The sequence below is a fragment of the Octodon degus genome, unplaced genomic scaffold (genome assembly GCF_000260255.1).
Source record: "Octodon degus isolate 3935 unplaced genomic scaffold, OctDeg1.0 scaffold00108, whole genome shotgun sequence".
Taxonomy (NCBI): domain Eukaryota; kingdom Metazoa; phylum Chordata; class Mammalia; order Rodentia; family Octodontidae; genus Octodon; species Octodon degus.
Genome location: NW_004524684.1, coordinates 8,034,581 through 8,052,129, shown reverse-complemented (window position 1 = coordinate 8,052,129; position 17,549 = coordinate 8,034,581). Strand labels below are relative to the sequence as shown.

The window sequence follows — 17,549 nt, the reverse complement described above, 5'->3', positions numbered from 1 at the left end:
AAGCCTGCACAAACTTGTCGGGCGCCCTCCCGTCCAGCAGGAAAGCACTCAACACGATTTGTGCGGCGGAAAGGCTTTAATCGTTCTCCTGAGTGGCGCGCCCCGAGAGAGCGCAGTTCCTCTCTCCGTCTTTCCTCTCTGTGTTCGTCCTTTCGCGCGGGGCGTCTTTTTTATATTATCACACTACCCAATCAAGGGTTGATACGTGTTACAATGTCATTGGTTACGTTCTCAGGGAGGGCATCTTACATCATCATAGATGGGGTGTACAGCAAATGCGGAAGCAGGAAATGAGCGCCATCTTAGCATGCTCGATGGGAGGGGTAATCTAGCGCAGGCTCCGAGGGTTGCAGCAGGCCTCACCCAGTGGTCTCTAGGGATTTGGTTCTGATGCCGCGATTCGCGGTATAGGCTCTCTACACAAACTGTGAGCTAAATAAATCTTTCCTTCTTTAATTTTGGGTTTCAGATATTTTGCCTCAGCAATGAGAGAAAATCCACACAGACAATCTCTAGGTGAGGGGCTCCCTGCTGGCCTGGGAGGGAGACGTAGGCGGGATGAGTGTGGGCCAGTGAACTGGTGCAGTGAGTCAGTGAGGAAGTACTGCCCGTCCCGGATTGTTGGGCTGGATTTGGTGAGCACCTCTGACCAGCAGTTGCTGAAGAGACGCAGCATGCGGCTCCTGCAGACTGCACTGGGCCAAGGGGTCCCAGATGCAGGCATAGGTGTCCCCCCTCGAAGTGGTGATGGAGGACTCCTCACTGTGCTGAAGTACCACTGTGAGACACTCAGTTCTGTGTCAGAGTATGAGGAGCAGGGACCAGTGAATAAAATCCTCTGTTATTGCCTATAAAGGCCTACAGATTCAGGTCCCAGCAAGGCCACCTAACAGCAGGGAGACTGGAGTTGCAGGCAGTGATGAGGACACTTAGGTCACTGGGTGGGGGACGAGGTAAGTGATGCCTGCTGCAGAGCAAGGCTCAGCCTAGCGAGGGAGGGTTTGGGCCGTGACCAGCCACCAGCAGCGTGGTGCAGGCTGTACAGGCATGAGCAAGCTGGCACTCATGAGCAGGAGCCCCAAAGCTGCCACAAACAGTGCCATCAGCAATGTCACACCGGCCATGAGATCGCCCCTTTAGGGCACCGGCTTCCATTTCAAACATTCTCATGTCTCCAAGCGTTACAACGAGTGGAAATGCGCGTGGCTCACCCAGGCGGAAGCTGCAAGAGGGAGCTGGGTCGCAGCAAGGCCTGTGCCCGAGTCCTGCCTCACGCAGCACTGCACACCGTGAGCAGGCTGCGAGCGTCCTGTACCCCACGCACGTGCTGGCCCCCCAGCTGGGTCTCTGTCGGAAGCTTCTTCGCTGGCTTTGCAGGAGTCAAACTTCTGTGTTCACTTCTACGCTTAGGAGGACTTTGGTGGACTTCTGTGACTTTTTCTGATCAGAACAACTCTAGAAGATGCTTGTAGCTTAATTACAAATGAAAATAAGTGTAAAATGATAAAGTAATTGAAAGGCCAATAACACAGAGACCATTTTGAATAAGTGAGTCATTGACATCTTGAGAATCCCATGACACATGCTTACACACATATGTACACACATACACATATCATATCTCGAATTTGGGACTACAGTGAATGCTATTGAGTCAAGATTGTTAGCTTTGGGATTGGAATTAGGTTTGGGCTTCCACAGGCTGACTGGATCCTGGTCTTCCCTGGGCCTCTTAGACAGCTCCAGGTCCTCATGCGTGCCGGGTCCACGTCCACCCAGCATGGAGCAGCGGCAGGCAGGCGGAGGCACGCGCAGCTCCCAGGCCTCTCGCTGCAGCTGGTGCAGCTCCTGTTGTCTCATCCTCTTTGACCCAACTCGGGGCCAGGAGCCCTGCTCACCGGCAGGCACAGAGGTCAGGCCACAGAGTGCAGGAAGAGAAGAGGGGCGGAGCTGGGTCGCCACATGCAGCCCAGAACCAGAACAACTGGGCATTGGGAATGAGCTTTGCTTGTCTGTTTGTCATCAGCCTCTATTCCGAATTTATTTAATTTAGGGACTCTATGTCTTGGTGATTTCCCAAGGAGGGGTGGGGCGTTGCAGATCCTCACTGTGTGGCTCAGAGCTCTGGGTTCAGGCCTCAGCACTGAACGGAACGGTCAGCTCCAGGCCTGCCGCTGCTGGGCTGCATTACCATGAGCTGTGGGGTGCAGAACCCTTGCATTACCATGAGCCGTGGGGTGCAGGACCCTTCCCAACCCGTGACACAACCAAAGCCTTCAGACTTAAAGAGAGCACCTGGGAGGAACTGTCCATAGAAAGAAATAGCCTGCCTGCTGGGCAACCGGATCCTGAGGTGGCTGCTGCTCGGCCCCAGTGAGCAGCACAGAAATTGGAGGAGGGATCTGTGGTCCAGGCTTGGACGAAGATAGGAAGCCGGAAATGTCTGAAGCAGCTGAGTGTAGACAGAGTTCATCTTGGAAGATAACAGCAAGAAGACAGGAGCCAGACTCACACACACACACACAGTGCACGCACATCTGAGCATCTAATTTGGGAAGAAGTGGGGGAGATAAGAGAGCTGGAGTGGCCGGTGACAAGAGAGGTCAGCTGTCTCCAGGGGCCACAGAGGAGCGAGGAGCACGGGCCACCACAGGGTGGGCAGAGGTAAGCAAGGTCAGGTCCAGCAGAAGGCTTGGCGCTTGCTTGCTGTGTGTTTCAGAGTATCTGGATGCCTGGTGGCCAGGCTGACATTTTTGGTGATGAGGAAGGCATTCTCTTCCAACACAGCCCTTGCGCAGTTGAGCAGGAGGCCGCGCCTTATCTTGGCAGAGGGTGATGGTGCTGCGCTTGGTGTCTGACATACAGTGGATCCTACTGAGGTTGACAGGGACTGTGTATGACTTCACCCAGAACAGCCCAGTCTTCCCTGGGACAGTTTACATGCGGAGGAAAAATCCTGCCAAGCACCCAACTCCTTTTTCCAAATTCAGATACTGGGACGCTACTTCCCAACCATGTCGCATGCCTGGCAACGAGTGACAAGATAGCTACAACCATTGTATGTATTCATGTTTTATTTTCTTGTAACTTAATCAATTATACTTAACTGTATAATGAGAACTCCTAAGACTTCAATGCATGGAGAACTGCACATAGAAATTAAAAATTTTGTGTAACAAATTTACTTTTAAAAAAAAATCCAAGTATTCTGCATAAGGATAAGGTTAGTGGTAAGGGTCAGTTCTGAGTATTGAGAAGATATATCCCCATTTGATTTGTTAAAATGTCATACTTGCTATCCCTGTTATTGTGCACAAATAATACACTTAATCAAAATAATATGAACTTATGGAATGAGTGAAGAAAATAAGTCGTGCTTGTCCTAAGCGTCTGCTCTGTCACATCTCCCACAGGAGATAAAACTCTCTGCGAAATGTTATACATTTCCAGAAATAGCCAGCAGAGTGGCAGATCGTATTATGCAGCAGGTCTCTGAGGGGATGTGATTACGGGGGAAGGAAGTATCGCTGGGAAGACCTTCCACCAAGAGCTACTTCCATGACCCGGGCAGTTTCTTCACAGAAATGGTGGAAAGGGACAATCTATTCAGATGTGTGTGCGTGCGCAAGTGTGTGAGTGTATGTGCTCCCAGGTGTGTGTGTGCTTCTGTGTTACAAGAAGCTTGTCACGGGACACACGTGTGGGTTAACCCCTTTGTATGTAGGTCTAGGTATGTATGTTGGGTAGGCTTCGGTACATGGGTGCATATCATGTGTGGATTTACCTATCGTCTTGCTGGTTTCTCTCCTGTTCATCTACGCATCTACTTATTTCCTGTAATATATAAGCTTTCACATGGCTCAAGAACACCTTTCGCTAATAGAGAACTGTGTTAACCCGGGAGCTTTCTTCTCCATGCCCTGGAGCTCGCCGCATCTGCCTGTGTTCCATGTGCTCATCTGTGTTTTCCCATCACTTCTTAGTGAGGGAGCTTTCTGTCCTGCAGCCCCAGATCCTTGCTTGTCCATGTTTCACTTGCACAATGCACGAGTCGTCTGCCTCATACTACAGACCGAACAACCCATCGCAAATAATGAGCCAGATGTTCAGAGAACTAGATTAGAGCCAAGCATGATTCTTTTCTACTCTGCAGGGATGGAGTGTGGAATAAGATTTATCTTTTAAAGCCCCTTTAACTCAAGCAGCCAAAGAGGAGTCTCTCTAAGTGTGCACTTGCAGTGTCCCGGGTCACCCTCCAGGAACAGCGAGAAGCATTACTGGCTGAGTCCCTGTCACGGGCCATGGGCTTACTACCAAAAGTCACCATCAGTCAGAGGTGCATGATTTACTCTTGGCAGGAATAAACATGAGCTTCTACTCATTGCCAGAGAGAGGTCATAATCTACGTTTGGTAAAAGCCTCCTTAAAATAATTTTACACACAACATGGAATATTAAAGTGCACTTTTATGTAAAGAAGTTCCGAGACATACTAAAGAAGTGAGGTGTCTGGCTGAGTCGGTTTGAAGTTTTTGTGGGATTTCAGATATAGGGTCATACATCTCCTGTGCCCACGCGTCTACCACTGATCTCTATCAGGTGTTACCTGTGCCACAGGGCGTTTATTGCTCAGGGAAAGTCAGTCTCAGTGTGTTTCACTGACTTGATCCGCTTGCAATCTCTGCTGCTTCAGCACTGGAGAAATACTTGAAAGAAACTCTATTTTAAGTAAGTAAAATCCACTCACAAGTGTACATACATTTTATACATACAGACACACGTATGTGTGGCATGTGCGTGAGACAAAAAGGCTTTATAGATAAGTCCATTAGAGAGCATTTTGTAAAGAACGTATATAACATATAAATCAATCTGGCTTAGTTATTGTATGGCTGCTCTGCATGTGTGCATCTATACACTGCAGACATGTATGCAGTAAGTATGTGCATACACATGTTAAGAATATGTGTTATACAATCATGGATACTAACATAACAACGAAGTAAGATAAATTAATGTTATTTCTGTATAGTTTTATATATAAATTTTTGTGTAACTGTCACATAAGTACAAATACATGTTAATCATAACATTTTTCAGATGCTTTTTAGTTAAAGTGTTTGCTGTTGTTTCTGATTTATTTTTACTTTATCTTATCTCAGTCCTTATATTGTCAGTATGTTTACAGATAGTCTCTCTGAACTCCATATTCACCCAACATAGTACATAAAGCTATAACACATGAGAGCCCAAACCAAAATTCTGACCAATGCATGTGATTTTTAAGAGATATGTGACTCAGCTGCCTCGACTTTAAATGACTTTCATCCTCGGAACTCTCATTACAAGGACAGATTACACACTTCTAATTACAGCTCTTCTGCAGTTCATGATTTATGTCCTAAGGTGGATTTGACATGCAGGTCGCTTCCTGTTGGCTGCACACAGAAGACAGGGCGACAGCGCAAGAGGGCCCAGGTCTGAGCTGGAAGCTGTTCTCCGTGAACCCCATCCACGGACTCCACAGTGAATGAGTTCACAAGCTATTCTTACAGTTCCAAAGAAAAATAGACTGCTGAGACTTCTGCAGTCCTTTAAAAAAATCATGGCTCATTATCTACAAGGAAGCCTGAATATTTTCTGGCGTTGCTTTTTCCCAGCGTTCCAGTGTTGCAGCATGCTTCCTGTGGCAGCGAACGGCAACGTCCACCGTGCGTTAGCTCCTAGCTCTGCCTCCATGCTTCATGCTGAGCACAGGCTGTGCACACAATTAAGCTCCGCTCGAAGCTGGTCTTTCTCTGAAATAACAGAATACCTGCAAATTGCTGTCCTCATTCACCATGCGGCCTGAACATCTGGAGCAAATTTGCCCTTTGACGACCAGGAAAGTTCTGGCGAAGCTCTTACTTGTCAGTTATTTTTTTTAAAGATACATTGGAGATATATACATATTTCATTCATTTCAATATATTGTAAGATTTTAAAACTTAAACACAAGTTGCGTAGAATACTTTGGAAGAGTTGCAGGCCTCAAGATGAGTTCCTGTAACTTGGAAAAGCACAGGGAGTGTTCACTGGCCACTGTCTCCTGACGCTGGAGAAGCAAGTAGCTGAGCGAGTGTGCCCCATGCCAGACGTGGACGGCTCCATGCACGGCCTGCGTGGCAACTCGTTACCGGGAAACAACTCCGAATCTTCTCCGAAAGCCTTCCTTTGAGGGGCTTTGCCTATTGCTTTCTGTATCCCTTGAACATGTGCAGAGAGAGAGAGAGAAGGGGGAGAGAACAGGGCTAGGAGAGTCACAGGTGTAAGTGTCATGGTGGTAATTTTAAGCCACTGGAAAAGTTGCAAAAGAATGACAATTTATTCAAGAACTAAACTTGACATTTTTAACATTAATGAGTTACAAGGAAGTTGTTTAAAACACTGAGCTGCTTTGAACAAAGGGCCAAGCTTCAGCTTGTGGAATCAAATCAGAGCCCTGGAAGCTGCTCCCTGCTGGTCCCCTGCAGGAGATGTCCCTTGATGGGTCTGCAGGGCATTGCGCTTACTGCCAGAACCTTCTCACCTTCACACGCCTCGGAACCCAACACGGGTGCAGGGCACAGAAGGCCCTTCCTCAGGGGCTGATGGATGTGCAGCATGAACCCCAGGTGGACTGCAGTCCGCCTGCCCCAGGAGCTGGCCTGTGGAGGCAGCAGCGCAGTCCCTGCTTCCCGTTCAGCTGGGGTGGCCCAGGGCCGGGACCTTCAGTCCTACGAGGTGAAGGGACAACTGGCAGCAGAGACTTGTTTTCTACTGTAGCAGTTTGCTTAGAGTCCAAACTGATCACAATAGATTTTATTTGTTATTTATTTATTTTGGGTACTAGTACTGGGAATCGAACTCAGGACCTTGCACTTGCCAGGCATGCACTTGTGCCACCGAGCTATATTCCTGGCCCTTACAACAGATTTTAAAAAGGGGTGATTTGCTGTCTTTCTAGACCCACAGAGCGTGCGCTGCTGCACTGCTGGGCCTGTGTTGCACTCATGTCACTTGGCTTGTGCTGCAGTCCCTCCGCTGGCCTGAGAATGTCTCTGTCGGGATCCAGGCTGCTCGTGGCTTACTTCTTATCTGCAGAGTGTGCTGAGTTGGTGGTAAAATTTCACTGCCAACACTCTACATGTACTTCTTTGGTTCACTGATAAAATTAGGCCACAGGCCCAGGGAAGTCAGAATTTAAGGAGGAGAAGGCCTTGACTTTTAAGGAAATGTGGTCTTACGGAACTCTGTGGTGTGCTCCGTGTGGGCACAGTATGCAGATTTTATTGTAAATAGAAAGGCAGCAAGCATGTAAATTCTCTTAAAGACAATCTCAGTGATTCTGATAGCAATCGTGCAGAAAAATGGGTGACAGCATAGAAAAGTGAGGTGCAAGTGTGCTCCCCAGGTTCACACTGCTGAGGCGAACATCCAAGACCGGGGAACGTCATAAAGGAAAGAGCGATGCAGCTCGCGGAGCTGAAGTTCAAGGCAGAGTGGCATCGGGCCCATTTCCAGGGAGGTCCCTGGCAGGAGTGCTGTAAGGGCAGGTGGCACTGGGGGGGGAGCAGCTGGGGCAGAAGCGGTCCATCAGGAGACCAAGGCAGGGACGGGCTCAGGCTCCTGGACGACTTGGTCTCACGAGAACACATTCCACTCCAGAGCCCATGACTCAAGGACCTGCCTCTGGGTGCCACTTCCTAAGGGTCCACAGGGCAGTGCACTCTGAGACCCCACGTGTGGTCCTCTGAAAAGAAAGCCACCCAGTGGCAAGGTACATGGGAGGGCACCACAGTCGCAGTGTGATCAGAGTGGAGACAGCTGGTGCACCTGTGGGGCGAAGCTGGGAGCCGGCGTGGGCCGTAGTCAGCTGCAGCTTGGGAAGAGAGTCCGCAGGTGGAGGGCCTGGTTTAGAGAACGACTTTTGGAGACCACAAGAGCTCATTTTGAATTCTGAATGCCACCACTGTGTCTCTGAGCAAGTTACTTCAATTATTTTAATTTTAGTTCAAGAACAATGGAGCACCCGATAAGGAAGGTGAAGGCAGAGGGCACAGGGCAGGGCGGGCACTCTCCGCGGCCTCTCTGAGCCGAGCGGCACGGGCAGGGCACGTGGGCACTCACCGGCAGGAGGCGCTCAGTATCTTTCTTCTCCTGGGTGAGACAGTCCGACAGCCCTCAGTCACGCTGCGGTCGGGACTCATGCGGGTGTCTTCAGGAGCTGCCTGAGCCGCACGGTTCCTTCTGGATGTGCCACCTTCCTTTACTCCCCACAGGCATGCATTTATTTATTTAATGCATTTGGTATAGGGTCTGCAGAGTCTCCAAGTGCTGGGATTACAGGACGCGCTACCACGCCCAGCCTCAGTCACCATGTCAGCACGCCCCAGGGGTAGGGAAGCCATGGCACACCAGGGATTGAACCCGGGCTGCTGCGCTCTGCCTAAGCAGGTGCTTTAGTCTGATGAGCTACCTGGCCGGCCCTAAATCATGCAGGCATTTTTGGTTCTTTTTGTTTTTCTTTTCATATACAGTAGAATTTTGCCTCTGAGCTATAATTTGTAGTCAAAAAATGAAAGCTTAATAATGCAAATAGAATATGGTTCTTTTCTTTCTGGAAAGAAAACAGATGCTTAGCTTCTCAAGTCGCACACACAAAATATATTTTGGTAATAAAGTGCATAGTTAATTTTGCCATGAGACAAAATATGTATTTTTCTAAATCATTTAAATGTAAATTTTCAAATGATTTCTGGGTACTGGTGGGCGCGCCTGTAACCCCAGCACTCAGGCTGAGGCAGGAGGATTGCGGATACAAAGCCGGCCTGAGCTGCCAGATGAGTTCATGCCAGCCGGAATACCTGGCAAAACGCCTTCTTAAGGAATTCACACAAGTAAAACATTTTGAATAAATAAATATAGCTCTATCTCAAAAGTGCAGTAGGTTTAAAAGCTTAAAACGGGAAGTATGAATATTCGATAGCACAAAATTAATTTTTTTCATTTGAAAAACGTTTATGTCTGAATACTTCTTAAGCCAATGTTGATGTGCAAAATACAAATTTAGACAAATGCTTAAGGGATAAAGACAAATGATTACACCAATATGTAAAAACATTGGTTTTGATATTTCATTACAACTTGAAAAATATTGAGGAGTCTAAAAGGATTTATTTCATCAGTATTTACTCTCTAATAAAAATTACACCAAATATTTGAAAATGGTTATTAGTTCATTCAAGCGGGCAATAAGCTGGCCATGTGTCACCAGCGATGCTTTTTGTCCAGCATGAAAGAATCGATGAGAAGCCGCGCAGCCCCCGTCTGCACCTCTGTCCTCACTGTGGCTTGGCAGAGGGCTGCCCCACTTACTGCGCATTGGGCAGGAGGGAGGTCACCTCTCCGGCCTCCCAAGGGCTGTGGCCTTGCAGGGTCCCCACAATGTCCTGCAGAGTGGCTGAAGGCTCTCTTGCAGGGGGAAAGCTCTCAAAAGCAGTGCTTTAGCCCACACAGCATCCCAGGAGCCACAGTTAATAACAGCGTCGCAGTAGGAGGAGGGGCGAGTGTGGAGGTGGCACTAACAGCGGCCTCGAAGGCACAAGTTTATTGTTGTGCTTCCATTTAATTTAGGTTAATCAAGCGCTGCTAAAAAGAGCCATGTTCGTGTTATAAAGCAGAATAAAACAAAAATATATGTTCAAACATATAATTGAAACATGAATGTGGTCAATTAAAATATTTATAGACACTCACATTTTTTAAATGAGTGGGGAGGGGGCCTGCCCCCTAGCTCAGTTCTTTAAGTGGCTGCTTCAGCAAAGCCGTCAGGCTCAGGTTGCTGGGGTTCGATCCCCACAACTCAAGCCAGCCAAACCTGCCCTGAAGGCACTCAGAGGAAAAAAAATCCTTAAATGAGTGGGGGTATGATTTAAATAAAGCTGTTGGCTGGTATTGTTTTCTTAAGGAATAGAAGGAGATTAGCGGAAGTGTGCAGTTACTGTGCTGCGACGGGGATGCACAGCTCCAAATGTTCAGTATGGAGGCAGTGACTGTCCGGCTCATTGGGTTTACGCTGACTTTTATTCCAACGAATTATTTTCTTCCAAGACTCTTGTTTTGCTCACTTAATAAATCAGTTCTTTGTTGGGTTGAATTTGGTCCACAAGAGCTGTTTCCCAAATAATTCATTTCCTTTATCTTTGATGAATGGCATTTTCAATAACACGTCAGGAATTTGTCAGATGATGTGACTGTTGACAGAGTCTCCGCAGACGTCCTGGGGCTGACTCCGGCTGCTACTTCGTTTGGCTTCTGAGGCTGTTGGTGATCCGTGTCTGGACACATCCCGGGTTCCCCGGGCTCACGCCCACAGTCCTGACCCTGCTCCCTTTGCAGTCACAAGTAGACCCCTGGCCCATGTCCGCACCTGCGTTAAGAAGGCAGCGGCTCCCTACCGGGCTCCAGAAAGAGCTCCTGACCTGCAGCAGGCCGAGCTCGCAGCCCGCGACCACCGCTGCCCCCTGTGCTGCGCGCGTCGCAGCTCCGGGTTGCTTTGCCGTGTGCCCCGTGCCTCTCTCTATTCCAAAGCTGCACAAGTGTGTCAGAGCTAGTTGCTGGAAACCTACGATTGCTAATGTGAGAGGATGGAAACACCAAGAGTTGACATAACAGCATAGCGCATGTGGAGAAACGCGCTCCACACGCGAGACCACGGAAGCCTAGAGTGCAGCATTCCCCCAGACACTGTGACCAAAAGGTGGGCTCAGGAACTCGCCCGGGGTGACCTGCAGGGGCGGGCTGGCCCCTGGTCACTCTTGCTCACTGCTAAACAGCTTTGGCAGGTGCTGTTTGAGCAGCTTCGCTCTGACTCCTCTGGAGCAGCTCGCGAGTGCGTCTTCCAGCTTTGTTGACAGACCTACGGCAGACTGGATAGCGGTATGAAATTAACATTTGCTGAGTATTTATTATGCGCTCAGGAGCGAGAATGTTTTCAATTCTCTCAACACTGCTCTGACGAAGGGGCCGTCGTGCTGTCCCGTTCTGGCCACTGAGTCGTGGAGAGAGGCAGCAAGGTGTTCAAGGTCATCTAGCTGTTCAGCGGCAGTGAAACTCCTTCTGTCTCGGAGAGACTGTCCCCGGACATTTCGTCCTTAACCAACAAATGTACCGTGCAAAATTGCATGACAACGTTGCAAGCTGTACTTCACAAGCAATTAATAAGTGAGGGGCTGGAAGCCCATCTCAGCAGGAAAGCACTTGCCTAGCATGTTGAGGACCTGGGTGGCATCCTTAACAAAAAACATAAAGGTAAAACCATTTTTTAAAAAGTCAAGAAGCTATCATAGAAGTGGAAGCGGGCACAGCCCGACTGTCTTCTCAGATCCTCTGCTTCCGAGGAAGATGACAGGAGCACAGGGTCCTCTCCAAGTCCACCGGTGACTCTAGAGCTCCTTATTCATATCCACAAGAACTACCAATAAGTGTCCTCCAGATTCTCCGCGTTGGACACAGCTTTTTCCAGAAGGCCTGGCTTCCTCGTGCGTGCACGGGGTTCGCCGCGGCGGAAGCGAGCTGCGCTTGGCGCTGGTGCATGGTCCGCCTCTCTGCTCAGGCCTGTGCGATCGCTCCCGCGGCTGTGCTGTCATCTCCTATCTATGCGATCCGATGCCTGCGCGCAGCAAAGGTCTATCCGCTTGCAGCGCAGCTGCGCAGCACCGAGCCCAGGGCGGGATGTCTTCACTAGGTCGTAGTCTTCCCCTTTCCTTTTCTTTTGCTACTCTACGGCTTCGAAGTACAGGCGGTTTCTACACCCCACTGCGCCTCCAGCTCACTGGACAGCTTGCGGGCTTCCTCAAGGCCTCGCACATGCTCCCAGGAAACAAAACCCTACTGCTTCTTCAGAACACGTTTCGTTCTGTGTATGTCTCCTTGGGCCAGAATTTACTTTGCAAATTCTGAAGACCTGTATTTATCCCTGCTCTCCAGTCTTGCCAGCTCGGGATGTTCTTGATTCCTCTCTTGCTTGCTTGCATTTGTTCTTGCTGTCTGCCAGGAACTTGCAGGCTAATTAATAATAGCCTTTTAAATTAAATTGATTGCAAACTACCCAACCTCATAATAAAAGACGCTTAAAAATTATATGAGATTAATTAAATTTATCTTCTTTGGATACCATAAATCTTGGTTGCAGTCAAACCCAGTAAGTTGTTTGAAGGCAACTGGAAATCTTTCATTTATTTCTTGTTTCTGCCAAGAAAATAAACCACATCGATTTTTTTCTGTGCAAAACAGCCACTTGCTTTCTTCAATAATTAAATTTATCTTAATCAATTTCCTGGCTAATTCTTTGCATTCCTGGCAGAACAGCTTCCTGTGTTCTAATCATGTCTCCCTTCTGCCATTTTTGTGTCGGGTCAACAGTACAGTAACGGCAAACCACTGTCCCGGCTGATGCGCTGCCCTGCTGGCGCTGCGCTGTGCAGCCGCTTCCTTCTTCCTTTGCTTTCATTCCTCTGCGTCTCTTGCTCATCCCTTCCTGGGCTGATGGCGTCTCTGTTCAGCGCTCTCTCAAAGCCAGATGTGGGCGCGCGGCAGCCACTTTCCAATTCTGATGCAAACAATGTAGTTCTGTTCCTGTAGCGTTAAGAAAATGACATCCTTCTTACCTCATTTCTACCCTGTTTCATGGAAGTTTAGCACATTTATATGAATCAACGAAGTGTACCCAGAACATAATTCTCATAATAAAATTTATAATAACAATATGAAGTTGTACAATATTTTCAAGTATCTAAGTAAAAAGATATAATAAAAATTTTTTTAAATAATGTTTTTGGTACCGGGAATTGAACTCAGGATCTTGTGCTTGCCAGGCAATCACTTATTCTACTGAGCTATTTCCCAGCCTTAAAAATCAAATATTAAGCTTAAATTTATTTTCTAGACAAATTAATTTTTTCATTAAGTTTCTTGATACAATTCAGATCTATAAAGTGATCACATTCATCATAGGGAATTTGTATATGATACAATCAAATTTTTAAAATGGCATTTATTTATAGCTGCAGCACATATTAAAACATTTGCTGTAGATTATGTGATCTGGCTTAAATGTATATAGTTCGCTCAGTTTTCCTTTCGGGTTGTGCTAGGTTAGGGCACCGTGCGCAATACACCGCATACTCTAGATTCACCCCACGGCACTCTGGGGAGAAGTGGGTGAGTGGCGAGCACTTACTACTGCTGCAGTTAGCATCTCTTTGCATGCAACATCTTCCAACTCTAGCAAAGAAGGATTCTGGGTCTGATTGTTTAAAAATTAGCATGAAAGAGCAATGCACAGAGGACAGGGCAGAGGTGCAAGCCCAGCCTGGGTCTCCCCCAGCCTAATCGGACCTGGGGCCGCAGCAGCTTTGTGGCTGTCATACAGCTCACCTGGCAATGTTCCTGTTTTCTAACTCGGATGACCTCAGCCCAAGTTGGTTTCAGAGTTCACCTTACCTATGAAGCAGTAAGAAGCCGTTACATAATGTGTGGAGGTATATTAAAAATATTTTTAAAATTTTTATTCATTTTAATGAGAAAAAAGATAAAATAGCAATGAAATCGTTTCAAAACAGGTTAGTAGGACAGTTACAATAATTAATACATTGCATATTGTCATCTTTAAAGTAGTTATTTAGAGGACAAGATGCAGACATGATATCGTGTCTAAACAATATTACTACAAACCTTTCTTCTCATTGAACTAAGAGAAAGTAACTGTATATCTATCCTATCTTGTATGTACATATTTTTTAGCAAAACACTCCTTTCTTTATATCCCCCTTTTTTGTTTTGTTTTGTCAGAGGTGGGTGTTCCACTGCTGTTAGAGAAGATGTATTTGGAGAAGTCTTTAAAGGACCTTTTCATACTTGATGCCAGTCCACAAATTGTAGGTACTTGAGTTCAGCAAAATAACCCACTATAGTCCAATAGTCAGTAAGAGAAGAGCTAACAGCACAACTGGCAATTGTCCAAAGTTGCTGACTTGAGCCTTTTACAGCTCAGCATGTTAATATAGCTTTACCTTGTACACCTTGTGGTTACACTTTTCTGCTGGATGGCTAAGACCAAGATAGAGCAAGACCTATGTAACTAAAAATGTAACTTTTGCTATCTGATAAGGTCAGTCAAATCCCCTCAGGATTTACTCTGGAACTATATACAGCACCTTGTGGATCTTTTCTCACTGTCAGCCATCTGGATAAGTCACAGCCATTGCTTGACCAATTTGCTTTCTGTAGAAGCCTGAGAGAATTTTTCTCTCTAGGTGACTCTCCTTAGGCACACTATGCATCATCAATCACTTTCCTCTGTGGCCCCATAATCTCCTTGATCAGAAAATTTGAGACACCACTTAGTTATAGGATGTCACAGCAGAGGTTCTCCTATGTCCTGAGTCCTCACTGACCTTGAAGTCTAGGGCCAAAATATTGGCTTTTTTTAGCCCATCTATCTGTCTAATTTTTGGTCTGCAAACTTTAGTTGTCAACCATCAACAAAAGAAGATTGCTTATATTATTATCCTGTAACAGAGGCAGTTAAGCTTAGCATCATTATCTGTCTGAATGTCACATAACTTAGACATAAAATGAAACTATTTTCCAACAACCACGTATGTCCTAAGATGTAAATCCCTATAGAATGCTTAAAATATTACATATTTTTGACACAGACATTTAGAAAGCAAACCTTTATTTTTGTATATACATATACAACATGTACATATACATATATGTATACAAACCACATACAACATTGTAGAAGTACCATCCTGCTACATTTTGTTTTTTCTCTTGTTTACTTTCATTACATTTTTTTTTTGCAGACATCTACTTTAAAGAGAGTATGGCAATAATTGCTATGACATTAAAAGCAGTACATATTTAGAAGACCAAAATGACAGGTATTTTGGGACCCTAATGTTTTCTATTGCTTTACAAATTCTAGATGGAAGACCCTTATCTGAGTGCATATTAGTTAAAATTTTTTTCAAATTTGTGGTTTGTCTTTTCACTCTGTTGGTGATTTCTTTTGATGTGCAGAAACTTCTCAAAAGAGGAGGTCATAGTTATTGATTCGTTCAAGTATTACTTACGCAGTTTGATATTTGTTCATGAAATGTTTGCCTACCCCTATGCCATCAAGATTTTCACCTACTTTCTCTTCCAGGAGATTTAGTGTTTCCGTTTTGATGTTTAGATCTTTAATCCAATTTTGACATTAGTTTAGTGCACAGTGATAGATCAGGTCTTGTTTTAGTTTTCTGCATGTAGAGAGACAGTTTTTAAAAAATTATTTTTATTGAGAAAGAAATAGCAATGAGACAGTTTCAAGATAGGTTAGTAAGACAGAATAATTAGTACATTGTATATTATTGTCTTCATAATATTTATTCATAGTACAAGATGTAGACATGATATCTTGTCTAAACACTATTAGTACTAATCTTCTCATTGAACTAAGAGAAACCTGTATATCTATTGTACCTGATATATATATATATATATATATATATATACATATATATATATATACATATATATATATGTGTGTGTGTGTATGTGTATATGTATGTATGTATTTTTTTACTACAAAATTGTTCTTACTTTATATCCCCTTTTTTGTTTAGTTTTGTCAGAGATGGGCATTCCATTGCCATTTAAATATTGTAGGTGTATGAATTCAGCAAAATAACTTAATATACTCCTGTATTCCTTAAGAGTAGTGGGTTGTCCACAGAACTGGCAATGTCAGAAGTTGTTGACTTGAGCCTTTTACAGCTCAGCATATTAATATGGTTTTACTTTTCATACCTCGTGTTTATACTTTTCGCTGGATGGTTAACACCAAGATACAGCAAGACCTATATAGCAAAAAATGTAACTTTTGTATCTGACAAGGTTAGTCAAACCCCTCAGGATTTACCCTGAATCCCTTTACAGCAGTTATAGATCTTTTGTCAGTGTCAGCCATGTGGATGAGTCACGGCCATTGCTTGACCAATTTGCTCTGTGCGAAAGCCTGACAGAATATTTTCTCTTTAAGTGACTCTCCTTAGGCACACTCTACATCATCAAGCACTTTCCTGTGTGGCTCCATAATCTCCTTGAACAGAAAATTTGGGACACTATTGAGTTACAGGACCAGTACCATTTGTTAAAGAGGCTATCTTTCTTCCAATAAACATGTTTGGCCCCTTTGTCAAAGATAGCCTGCCTGAGTGTCTTTGTAGTTGTATCTGTATCTTCTAATATACTCCATTGATCCCATGGTCTACTTTTTTTGCCCATCACATGCTGACTTTATCACAGTAGCTTTGTAGTATAATTTCAAGTCAGGGAATGCAATGCCTCTTGCTTTGCCTTTGTTGCCCAAGATTGCCTTTGCTATTCAAGATCTTTTCTGGTTCCAAATAAATTTTAGGAATATTTTCTCTAGGTTTGTGAGTTATGTTGGTGGTATTTTGATAGGGATTGCAATAAACTTATATAACCATTTTGGGAGTATGACCATCTTCACAATGTTGGTTCTTCCTATCCAGGAACAAGGAATATATTTCCATTTTCTGAACTCCTCTGAGATCTTTTTTCAGAATACTGTAATTTTCATTGAAAAGATCTTTTACTTCTTTACTTAGATTAACTCTTAAGTATTTCATTTTCTTCAGTGCTATTGTAAAGTGTATTGATTCTCTAATTTCTCTCTCAGTGTGTGTGTTATCTGTGTAGAGGAATGCTATTGACTTTTGGGTATTGACATTGTAGCATGCTATGCTACTGAATTTATTTACTAATTATAGGAGCTTCTTGGTGGAGGTTTTTGGGTCTTCCAAGTAGTGTATCATGTCATTTGCAAGTAATGATAGTTTCACTTCTTCTTTACCTATTCTTATTTCTTTTATTTCTTTCTCTTGTCCAATGGCTCTACCTAGTGATTCTAGAACTATATTGAATAGGAGTGCTGGTAGAGGGCATCCTTGTCTTGCATTTGACCTGATAGTAAAAGATTTCAGTTTTTCCCCATTTAGAATTACATTTGCAGTTGGATTCTCATAGATGGCTTTTATAAGATTGAGGTAGAAGCCATCTATTCCAATTTCTGTAGGGCTTTTATCATGAATGAGTGTTGGACTTTGTCAAAGGCCTTTTCTGCATCAATAGAGATCATGTGGTTCTTGGATTTGGCTTTATTGATACAGTGTATTACATTTATAGATTTGTGTATGTTAAACCATCCTTGCATTCCTGGGATGGATCCTAACTGGTCATGGTGTATAAACTTCTGAATGATATGCTGTGTTCTATTTGCTAGGATTTTATTGAGGATTTTTGCATCTATGTTCATTAGAGAAATTGGACTATAGTTCTCTTTTTTAGTGGCATCTTTCTCTGGTTTAAGAAAAACCAAAATAATTTGGTATCAATATAATACTTGGGGACAGGGATATGGCTCAGTGGAATAAGTGGTTCCCTGGCAAGCGT

The 17,549-nt window shown here is 44.9% G+C and overlaps 1 protein-coding gene across 1 annotated transcript in view; it reads left to right on the top strand.

Annotated features, from left to right (window-relative positions):
- The window catches only part of Sema3a (semaphorin 3A), a 462,357-nt gene that overhangs the window by 83,685 nt on the left and 361,123 nt on the right, over positions 1-17,549 (top strand). The window lies entirely within an intron of this gene.